This window comes from Moschus berezovskii, chromosome 1 (assembly GCF_049115385.1).
Source record: "Moschus berezovskii isolate FMDL1 chromosome 1, NW_MosBer_1.0, whole genome shotgun sequence".
NCBI lineage: Eukaryota > Metazoa > Chordata > Mammalia > Artiodactyla > Moschidae > Moschus > Moschus berezovskii.
The window spans coordinates 38,418,346-38,430,338 of NC_142460.1; the positions used below are offsets into that span (position 1 = coordinate 38,418,346).

Genomic DNA, 11,993 nt, shown 5'->3' on the forward strand with positions numbered 1-11,993 from the left:
GTGTGTTAAAATTTCCTCTTATTATAAAGACACTAGTCTGATTGGGTTCAGTCCAGTTCCGTCAGGGCCCTCCTTAATGGCCTTTTTAAAAATTAGGTGTTACTTTAAATATTTTATTTCCAAATATAGTCACATTCTGAGACACTGGTGGGAGGTTAGGACTTCAATACATAAATTTTGGTGGGGGGTGACAGTTCAGCCCATGTTATGAGGAAATATTTTGCCTTGGGTATTGTAAAAATGACAGTGGGTTTAAGTTTTCTGTATAGCTTCACAGCTTCTTCATTTTGTTTGCATTATTTTTCATTTAAGACAGGAAAGACTATCCAAACCCATCAGAGAAAAAATGGAAAGCTTGGGTCTGTAACAAAGTATCATTTTTTAAAGCATAGGTCAATAATTGTATATGAGGATATACACTGCTACATGCAAATTAACAGATTGGACCACAGTTTTTCCATGTTTAAAATAGGATAAACTTCCCTGTAAAAGCAATACCTGTGTGACATTTTTAACTTGAGTATTTCTCTCCTTTTTCTTCTCCCTCTCCTTCAACAGAATCCACATCAATCTCCACATAACCCTTCTCAAGGACAGCCATGTCCACACGGGCCTCAGAAAACTCTCCTTGGGTGCCCTCACCCATGTACCTGTGAATAGTGGCACGCTTGGCACGCATCAGGTCAAACTTGTGGTCCAGGCGAGCTCAGACCTCAGCGACGGCTGTGGTATTGCTCAGCATGCACACAGCTCACTATCCTTTGGCCAGGTGTCTGCCAGGTATCACAGTGGGAAGCTGGTAGCTAATGTCAACTCTGAAGCCAGTGGAGTACCATTCCATGAACTGGATGGTCTTGATGGTGACAGTGGCAGAAATGACATCTTTGGGAACCAAATTGCCATGGTATAACAGGCAACAGGCCATGCATTTACCATGGTGAGGGTCACATTTCACCATCTAGTTAGCTGGCTCAAATCAAGCACTGGTGACCTCTGCTACAGAGTGCCTTTCGTGGTGGGCTTTCTTAGCAGAAATGACAGGGGCATATGTGGCCAGGGGGAAGTGGATGCAGGGATAGGGCACCAGATTGGTCTGGAATTCTGTCAGATCAACATTCAGGGTTCTAGGACTTCCCTGGTGGTCCAGTGGTTAAGACTCAGAGCTTTCACGGCAGGGGGCATGGGTTCGTTCCCTAATCAGGGAATTAAGGTATTGCAGTGCAACGTGGCCAAAATAAATAAAAACAAAAAACCCCCAAACATTCAGGGTTCCATCAAACCTTAGGGAAGCAGTTATGGAGGTCAAAACTTGACCTGTCAATCTGTTCAGGTTAGTATATGTTGGTTACTCAATATCAAGGTTTCTAAGACAGGTGTCATAGGTGCCGTCATTGTCTAGCATGAAAGCACAATCAGAGTGCTCTAGAGGGTGTGGGTGGTGATGATGGAGTCGCTGAGTAAATGGAGAACTCCAACTTGGACTTCTTGCCATAATCAACAGATCAGCAAGGAGGTGAACCTAGAACCAGTTCTCCCACCACAGTGGTGGAGAACCAAGAAGCCTTGAAGACCTGTGACTGGTCAGTCAGTTTCTGAATTTGGTCCATGATGAGGTTAGTGATCCCTTTGTCAGTTCACTTCAGTCGCTTAGTTGTGTCCGCCTCTTTGTGACCCCATGAACTGCAGCACTTTAGGCTTCCCTGTCCATCACCAACTCCTATAGCTTGCTCAAACTCATATGTCCATCGAGTCGGTGTTGCCATCCAACCATCTCATCCTCTGTTGTCCCCTTCTCCTCCCACCCTCCCCAGCATCAGGGTCTTTTCAAATGAGTCAGTTCTTTGCATGAGGTGGCCAAAGTATTGGAGTTTCAGTTTCAGCAGCGGTCCTTCTAATGAACACCCAGGACTGATCTCCTTTAGGATGGACTGGTTGGATCTGCTTGCAGTCCAAGGGACTCTCAGTTGTCTTCTCCAACAGCACAGTTCAAAAGCATCAGTTCTTTGGTGCTCAGCTTTCTTTATGGTCCAATTGTCACCTTACCAGTGGTGTACTGAAAAAACGTCGGGCATAGTTACTGGCAACATCTTCCTTGTCTGTGATGAGCTGCTGAAGGTGGAAGAGCTGGCGGTACATGCCTGTGCAAACTACATCAAAGACTGTGAGTTCCAGGTCTGCAAAACTGCCCTAGGCATATGCCTCCCGGCACCTGTCCCTTTGAAACAGATGTTGAAGGAGTCATCTCCTGCCCCAGTGGTCTTGTCACTTGGCATCTGGCCATTGGACTGGGTGCATTTTCCAGGTAGCAGCGCTCCCAGCCAGCAAAGCTCCCAGCCAGCAATGCTGATCTGGACACCATCCTGGCCAGCATGGATGCAGATGCACTGATACATGGTTGCTATTTGATGGCTGCCCAGCTGGATGGCAGAGAGGAGAAAGGGAGGGTGTTGCTTCTTACAGAGCAACTCTGAGGCAGTAGATGTAAGAGAATTTGTATTCTTGAAGGGACTCAGAACTACTCTTTTCCTCCCTCACTGGAAAAAGGGAGGGACATCGTCTCTTCTGGAACATGTCGTAGGTAATGCATTATTACTCAGCCTTTTTACTGACCCACCATGTAGACACATAAGAGGGATATTACATAGCCACAACAAATGAATGGCTTGCTAAGGGCTCGAGTTTTGAAATGTCTTACTTAAAAGCTGTATGACTTTGTCCAAACTAAGGATATTGCTTAAGCCACTTTAACAGAGATCTCTATAATACCATGACTTGAGAAGAGAGAAGTTTATTTTTCTCTCCTGTATCAGCTCACAGTGAAGTAATACACAGAGTGGGATGGGCGGATCAGTCTGTCCTTAAAAGACGGCTTCTGTCTCTGGGTCCATCATGACTGTTGCATGTCTTGCCGTCACATCTTCATCTCAGCCATCAGAAACAGAAAAAGGAGAAAGAAAAGCTCGCTTGTATTTCTTTTAATGTCTAGGCTTGGCATATAAGTTCAATTATACCCCATTGGTAAGCAAGTCATATATACTCATTTAGTTGCAAAGATGGTGGAAAAATGTAATCTGTAATTACGTGTCCATGGGTGCAGCTAAAACGTGGGGTTTTATTAATAAAGGAATAGAAGAATAGTGAATATTGCTTTGTATCTTGGGTCCTGCAAAAGTGGAACCTAAGCAAGGACTTGGATATAGCAAGTTCAAGTGCATTTACCTGAGGACTGAAGCTACTGATCCCAGGAAACAGTGAGGAAGTAAGAAGAGTAAGACAAGGAAAAGAGAGAGTCAGTAAAGGGTATGCTACCCAGAGAGAAATCACTGCGGTGAAATGAGACTCATTTACTCTGAGGATTATCTGTCGAACCACATAGAATGTGACTCAGCAGTCCATGGGGTCACAAAGAGGCAAATATGACTCAGCAACTGAACAACAACAGAATTGTTTAGTGAAGGATGGGGAGGCTGGGGCATTTATCCACTGACTTCCATCCCTCATCATTTATTAACTCTCCTGTACTTCCAGGCTATAGCCCTGCTTAGACAGTGTAAGACTGAAGCCAGAGCATTGCAATATTCATGCAACCATTCACAATAGTGGTACAAATGTCAGATGGGCCAAAGGGATGTGGCCCAGGGCATCTTAGGTGTCTGCTCCTAAATAGAAGTAAACCTCTTGAGTGAAAGTTGCTTGGTCATGTCTGACTCTTTGCAACCCCATGGACTGTAACCAGCCAGGCTCCTCTGTCTATGAGGATTCTCCAGGCAAGAATATTGGAGTGGGTTGTCATGCCCTTCTTCAAGGGATCTTCCCAACCCAGGGATAGAACTCAGGTCTCCCGCATTGCAGGTGGATTCTTTACCATCTGAACCACCAGGGAAACCTCTTGACCTTTGTCCTAAATATGTCAGTGATGGATAACTGGGAAGGAGAGAGAAACAAAGTTCTCTCAGGTTATTTAAGGAGGAAAAATCCTGGTTTGATCTCTTAGAGATAAGGAAATGACAGCACAAACCTAGGTGTCTGGGGAGGAGATTTTGTGCTGGGAAACTGTGGGAGCTAACTAAGGTGCTAGTATGAGTTATTTGGTGCTAGTCCTGGAGGACCTTGAATATCATCCTGGAAGGTTTAAACTGAATATAGTAGACAAGTATATAGATTTTGAATTTCTAAAAATAAATACTTCTGTAATGTGTGGATTTGTTGGGAGAGCCTAGAGGTAGAAGACCAGTTTTGAGATAGTTACAGTGAGCTAAGCATGAGATGATGAAAGCTGGAACTAAGGTGAGGCTAGTATGGAGAACCGGGAAGAAAGTTTTCAAAAGAAAAAGTAGAGAAGGATACAATTGGAAAGGGTAACAGGGTCAAAGAAGGTAAAAGTAAAAAAGTGGAATGACACAGGGGAAATAAGGAGTGGAGATTGGTGTGGGGACAATGACTGCGTTGTTTCCATGAAGCTTACTTTAAAATGTGAAGAATTAAAATGTAAAAAGTTGAAGTAATATGAAATTTTCTAACCAGAAAATATCCCTGGACAATCATAGGAAAAAGGAAGAGTATGGTGGCAAATCAGATCGTCATGAAGTGTTAACAGGTATCAGGAAGTTACCAAAGTTAAATTTTGACCTTTTGCACCAGGTAGGCTTTAGTTGGTCATTAACTCTTCAGTTTGTTTTCAAGTCTCCTTACTTGATCCAAATCATTCTAGTTCAGAAGGAGTATAAGACTTAAATACAGAAAATTGTAAGTAGTATTTTAATCTAAATTATCCACATCTAATTCCTTCCTGAAAATGCAATATACACAAAATGTTTATGCTACTATTTGGTTTTCAAAGCACCCAAAGTAGGAAAGGTTATCATTATTAAATGATCAAAACATCCTATTTCTTACCAAAGAAAATAAAAGCCTCACTACATTTTAACACATTATTGACCAGGGATTTTTGCAGAAGCTAACACCTATGGCATTACTACAGCTCTGATCAATAATGTGTTAAAATACTGAAAACAATACAGTTTAGGTCAAACTACAACCTTGATAGTATATTAAAAAGCAGAGACATTACTTTGCCGACCAAGGTCCGTCTAGTCAAGGCAATGGTTTTTCCCGTGGTCATGTATGGATGTGAGAGTTGGACTGTGAAGAAAGCTGATCGCCAAAGAATCGATGCTTTTGAACTGTGGTGTTGGAGAAGACTCTTGAGAGTCCCTTATACTGCAAGGAGATCCAACCAGTCCATTCTAAAGGAGATCAATCCTGGATGTTCATTGGAGGGACTGATGCTAAAGCTGAAACTCCAATACTTTGGCCACCTCATGAGACGAGTTGACTCACTGGAAAAGACTCTGATGCTGGGAAAGGTTGGGGGCGGGAGGAGAAGGGGACGACAGAGAATGAGATGGCTGGATGGCATCACCGACTCTGTGGACATGAGTTTGAGTGTACTCCGGGAGTTGGTGATGGACAGGGAGGCCTGGCGTGCTGTGATTCATGGGGTCGCGGAGAGTCGGACACGACTGAGCGACTGAACTGAACTGAACTGAACATATGACCAATTGCTTCATTTAGCCATTTTAGGACAAAACCTTAAAAAAAAATACTTTAAAAGTTACTGATGAGTTGCAAGAAAATTACAAAAAAATTCTTGAATATCTTTTATCCAGATTTGCTATTTGCCACATTTACCTTATCACTCAGATTCCCATGGATTGCAAGGAGATGAAACCAGTCAATCCTACAGGAAATCAGTCCTGAATATTCATTGGAAGGAATGATGTTGAAGCTGAAACTCCAATACTTTGGCCACTTTATGTGAAGAGCAGACTCATTGGAAAAGACCCTGGTGCTGGGAAAGATTGAAGGCAGGAGGAGAAGGAAACAACAGAGAATGAGATGGCTGGATGGCATCACTGACTTGATAGACATGAGTCTGAGTAAACTCTGGGAGTTGGTGATGGACAGGGAGGCCTGGAGTGCTGCAGTTCATGGGGTCACAAAGAGTTGGACATGGCTAAGCAACATTTATAATATATATTACTATTAATTTTTCCCTAAATTATATAAAAGTTAGTTACAGATATCATATCCTTTTATTTCTAAACACTTCAATATACATTTCTTAATAAGGACATTTCCTCACATAACCACAATCCAATGATCACATTCAAGAAGTTTAGTACTATGACCTAATATACTGTCAATATTCAAATTCTGCCAATTATTCAAAAATAAGAAACCTGTATGCAGGTCAGGAAGCAATAGTTAGAACTGGACATGGAACAACAGACTTGTTCCAAACAGGAAAAGGAGTACATCAAGGCTGTATATTGTCACTCTGCTTATTTAACTTATATGCAGAGTACATCATGAGAAATGCTGGGCTGGAGGAAGCACAAGCTGGAATCAAGATTGCTGGGAAAAATATCAACAACCTCAGATATGCAGCTGACACCACCCTTATGGCAGAAAGTGAAGAAGAACTAAAGAGCTTCTTGATGAAAGTGAAAGAGGAGAGTGAGAAAGTTGGCTTAAAACTCAACATTCAGAAAACTAAGATTATGGCATCCGGTCCCATCACTTCATGGGAAATAGATGGGGAAACAGTGGAAACAGTGTCAGACTTTATTTCTCTGGGCTCCAAAATCACTGCAGATGGTGACTGCAGTCATGAAATTAAAAGACCCTTACTCCTTGGAAGGAAAGTTATGACCAACCTAGATAGCATATTAAAAAGCAGAGACATTACTTTGCCAACAAAGGTCCATCTAGTCAAGGCTATGGTTTTTCCAGTAGTCAAGTATGGATGTGAGAGTTGAACTATAAAGAAAGCTGAGTGCTGAAAAATTGATGCTTTTGAACTGTGGTGTTGGAGAAGACTCTTGAGAGTCCCTTGTACTGCAAGGAGATCCAACCAGTCCATTCTAAAGGAGATCAGTCCTGAGTGTTCATTGGTAGGACTGATGTTGAAGCTGAAACTCCAATACTTTGGCCACCTCATGCAAAGAGTTGACTCATTTGAAAAGACCCTGATGCTGGGAAAGATTGAGGGCAGGAGGAGAAAGGGACAACAGAGGATGAGATGGTTGGATGGCATCACCGACTCGATGAACATGGATTTGGGTGGGCTCTGGGAGTTGGTGATGGACAGGGAGGCCTGGCATGCTGTGGTTCATGGGGTTGCAAAGAGTTGGACATGACTGAGTGACTGAACTGAACTGAACTGATTCAATAAGTTTCTTTAAAGCATCCTCCCTTACCTTCAATATCCAATAAATGGTCACACATTGCATTTAATTGTCATATCTTTTTTAGTCTCTGTATTACTTATCTATTACTGCATATGACGTACTCCAAAATTTAAACTTAAAATAATAAATATCAACTGTATATTAATCTTATATACTGCAACATTACTGACTTCACTTATTAGTTCTAATAGTTTTTTTGGTGGAGACTTTAGGGTTTTCTACATATAGTATCAGGTCATAGGTCATCTACAAATGAATTGTAGGTCCCTGGTGGCTCAGATGGTAAGGAATCTGCCTGCAATGCAGGAGACTTGGGTTTGATCCCTGGGTGGGGACGATCCCCTGGAGAAGGGAATGGCAACCCACTACAGTATTCTTGCCTGGGAAATTCCATGGACAGAGGAACCTGGGAGGCTACAATCTATGGAGGTGCAAACAGTCAGACACAATCGAGGGACAGTTTCACTTTCATCTGCAGATAGAGACAGTTTTACTTCTTCTTTTCCAATTTGGATGCTTTTATTTCTTTTTCTGGCCTGATTGCTATGGTTAGGACTTTCAATACTATGTTAAATGGAAGTGTCAAAATTGGCATCCTTATCTTGGTCTTGATTTTAAAGGAAAAGCTTTCAACTTTTCATCCTCATGTGTGGTGTTAGCTGTAGGTTTCTCATGTATGACCTTTATTGTGTTGAGACATATTCCCTGTATAGGACTTTCAATGAGCGTTTATGTCATGAATGGATGTTGAATTTTGTCAAATGCCTTTTTTGAATCTTTTGAGATGATCGTGGTTCAGAGAGTAAAGAATCTTCCTGCAGTGTAGGAAACTCAGTTTTGATCCCTGGGTCAGGAATATTCCCTGGAGAAGGGAACAGCTACCCACTTCAGTATTCTTGCCTGGAGAATTCCGTGGACTGAGGATCCTGGCGAGCTACAGTTCATGGGGTCACAAACAATTGGACATGCCTGAGTGGCTAACACCCTTACTTTTCACTTTGAGATGATCATGTGATTTTTATCCATCCTTTTGTTAATATGGTGTGTTCCATTGATTGATTTGAAGATATTGCATCCCTAGAATAAACCCCACTTGATCAAGGAGTATGATCATTTTTATATATTGTTGAATTCAGTTTGCTGATAGTTTGCTGATTCTTTTTGCATTTATATTCCCCAGAGATGTTGGCCTGTGATTTTCTTTCAAGTAGTATCTATGTTTGGTTTTGGTATCAGGGTAATACGACATCAAAGAATAAATTTGGGAGTATTCCCTCCTTTTCAGTTTTTTGGAATAGTTTGGGAAGGATAGGCATTAGTTCTTCTTTATATGTTTGGTAGAATTGCCCTGTGAAGCTGTCCACTCTTGTACTTTTGTTTGCTTGGAGTTTTTTGACTACTAATTCTTTTTTTTTTTTTTTTACTGAGTTGTGTGGCACATGGGAGCTTAGTTCCCTGACTAAGGATTGAACCCATGTCCCCTGCATTGCAAGGTGGATTCTTAACCTTTGTACCATCAGGAAGGTCCCCAAAAGCATTTAGTTTTTTAACCAATAAACATTGCACTAGTTTAGAGTTTCCTAAATTGTTTTGGTTCATGGTGCCCTTAGTGTCTCAATAATTTTTTCCCACAACCTACACAGGCCAAAAGAAATACCTAACAGTTCCATTTGTTAAATTGTTAGATTTAAACACCTTAGTAAATGTTCATGTTTTAACAACCAAGTAGTCATTTATAAAGCATGAAATTGAAAGTCGCTCAGTCACTCTTTTTGACCCCATGGACTGGGGCCTGCCAGGCTCCTCTGTCCATGGAATTCTCCAGGCAAGAATACTGAAGTGGGTTGCCATTCGCTTCTCCAGGGGATCTTCCCAACCCAGGGATCGAATGAAGGTCTCCCGCATTGCAGGTGGATTCTTTACCATCTTTGCCTCCACGGAAGCCCTTTATAAAGCATATGTATATACCTAACTAAGATCATGGCATTTGGTCCCATCACCTCATGGGAAATAGATGGAGAAACAGTGGAAACAGTGTCAGACTTTATTTTTTTGGGCTCCAAAATCACTGCAGATGCTGAGTGCAGCCTTGAAATTAAAAGACGCTTACTCCTTGGAAGGAAAGTTTTGACCAACCTAGATAGTATATTAAAAAGCAGAGACATTACTTTGCCAACAAAGGTCCATCTAGTCAAGGCTATGGTTTTTCCCGTGGTCATATATGGATGTGAGAGCTGGACTGTGAAGAAAGCTGATTGCCGAAGAATTGATGCTTTTGAACTGTGGTGTTGAGAGAAGACTCTTGAGAGTTCCTTGGACTGCACGGAGATCCAACCAGTCCATCCTAAAGGAGATCAGTCCTGGGTGTTCATTGGAAGGACTGATGCTAAAGCTGAAACTCCAATACTTTGGCCACCTCATGCAAAGAGTTGACTCACTGGAAAAGACTCTGATGCTGGGAGGAATTGGGGGCGGGAGGAGAAGGGGACGACAGAGAATGAGATGGATGGATGGCATCACCAACTCGATGGGCATGAGTTTGAGTGAACTCCGGGAGCTGGTGATGGACAGGGAGGCCTGGCGTGCTGTGATTCATGGGGTCGCAAAGAGTCGGACACGACTGAATGACTGAACTGAACTGAACTATCCAAGTAGGAGAAATAAGGATGCACAAGATTTGCTTAGATGATAGATGCTGTTGGTAAACCCAGAAGTCATTGAATTTATGTTTCTCACTAGCAAATATTCCATAAGGCCAGATCTAGAAGTGTGTATTAGGAAACTAAATATCTGGCTCAGAAAGCAAGGGGAAAGGAAAGCAGTATCTACCTGCATCAATTCATGAAATAGGTGAGTGACTGAAACTCAGAAAGGCCTCTTTGAAAGAGGAAATGAACATTAGGAAATGGAATCCTTGAAGCATGTCATAAAGAAAACATTGTAGCAGAAAGAATTGCTCTACTGTTTTGAATTAATATAAGTTCCTCAAGATGAAAAAGCAGGTTTGGAGATACACCAAGCAGAAGACATTAGTCTTTCCTTGTTTCTATAAAATAGAATAGGACATGAGTTTTTAGCGCATGAACTCTCAGTGAAATAGATGAAATCCATAGTTTTGAAGTTGACAGGTTGTTTTGGCTTCCATGAAATGAAGCAGTTTCTGATGTGATTCATTTTGTCCTTGGTAAGTGAAATCATGATGTCATGTATACATGCCATTGTTACGTACACCCAGGCTCCTGAGATTTCCATGCTCATAGGAAAGCTATGTGGTGGGAGTAGTTGGCACAAGAGCCTTTCAAATAGTAAACAACATTATAATTTATATTACTTATTCAAGAATAATGACTGCTTAGAGCAATGCTCTTAAAGGCACATGATCGACCTTAACGTGAAATATCACATCATTTCTCAAAACTCAGTTTAAAACCAATTGCCTAAATTGTTTGAATTATGCTTTAGGGTTCTAATCTATCCACCCATCTTGTTGACCTATATGATGTTGTTGTTGTTTAGTTGCCAAGTTGAGCCCTACTGTTTTGAGATCCCATGGATTGTAGCCCACCAGGTTCCTCTGTCCATGGGATTTCCCAGGTCAAGAATATTGGAGTGGGTAGCCATTTCCTTCTCCAGGGGATTGAACCCATGTCTCCTTCATCTCCTGCATTGGCAGGCAGATTCTGGTATGCTTTATGTAAACTGTGCCATCTGTGTTCTTATAAATCAAGTTCTTGTATACCAATTCTTTCTCTCCACCATGGATAGAAGCTAGTTTTATTCAGAAGAGAAAACTCTTACCCTGTTGCAATACCAGGGGAGTATCATGCTTTTCTACTGTTGAAATTGTGTGTTATGAGGTAATCGGGTGTGAATTTGGATTAAGATTCAATTACTGGGCTCTTTTTTCTTTCAGAATGATCAAAGACAGTGAAGGAAACCAGCAGGTTGCGAAAGAGCCCCTGTAAGTTAAAGGCCGTTGTCTGATAAGAGATGAATACTGATGCCATGAGTCAGCCAAGACACAGGAGTCTTCCCTTGGGTACTTGGCATAAAACATTTCAGGGAAACATTCTTATTCCTTTAGCAAATGGATGTGGGCAGAACTTCCTCACAATTGATAGCAATCAGCATTTCCAGTATTATATCCTACCATTTCTTCCTAGTTAGTCCAAACAACCACCTTATGAAGTTCCTCATGGTTTTCTTTCCATGCCAGGACCATTTGTGACTGTTCTTTGCTCCCACAGTGTTTCTTTAACAATACCCTTAGTCTTCCTCCTCTTTGCACGCCTGCTCAGTCTATTCAGTCATGTCTGACTCTTTTATGACCCTATGTACCGTAGCCTTCCAAGCAAAAATGCTGGAGTGGATTGCCATGCCCTCCTCCAGGGGAACTTCCCAACCCAGCGATTGAACCCAATGCATTTCCTGCATTGCAGGTGGATTCTTTACCCACTGAGGAACCTGGGAAGCCGTCTTCCTCTTTAGTGTGGCGTTACTTGTTCCATCAACGGTGCCCCCACAATGCTTGCTTCATAACTCTGTAAAGGCATATAACTAACCTCTCAGTCGTGTCTGACTCTTTGCAACTCTGTGGACTGTAGCCTGCCAGGCTCCTCTGTCCATGGAATTCTTCAGGCAAGGAGACTGGAGTGGGTTGCCAGTCCCTTCTCCAGGGCATCTTCCCAATCCGGGGATCGAACCCAGGTCTCTACGTTGCAGGCAGATTCTTTACCATCT

General features: G+C 42.0%; 1 pseudogene; it reads right to left on the minus strand.

Annotated features, from left to right (window-relative positions):
• Positions 1-511: 511 nt before the first annotated feature.
• On the minus strand, positions 512-2,393 carry LOC129549941 (tubulin alpha-1A chain-like; annotated as a pseudogene).
• Positions 2,394-11,993: the final 9,600 nt, after the last annotated feature.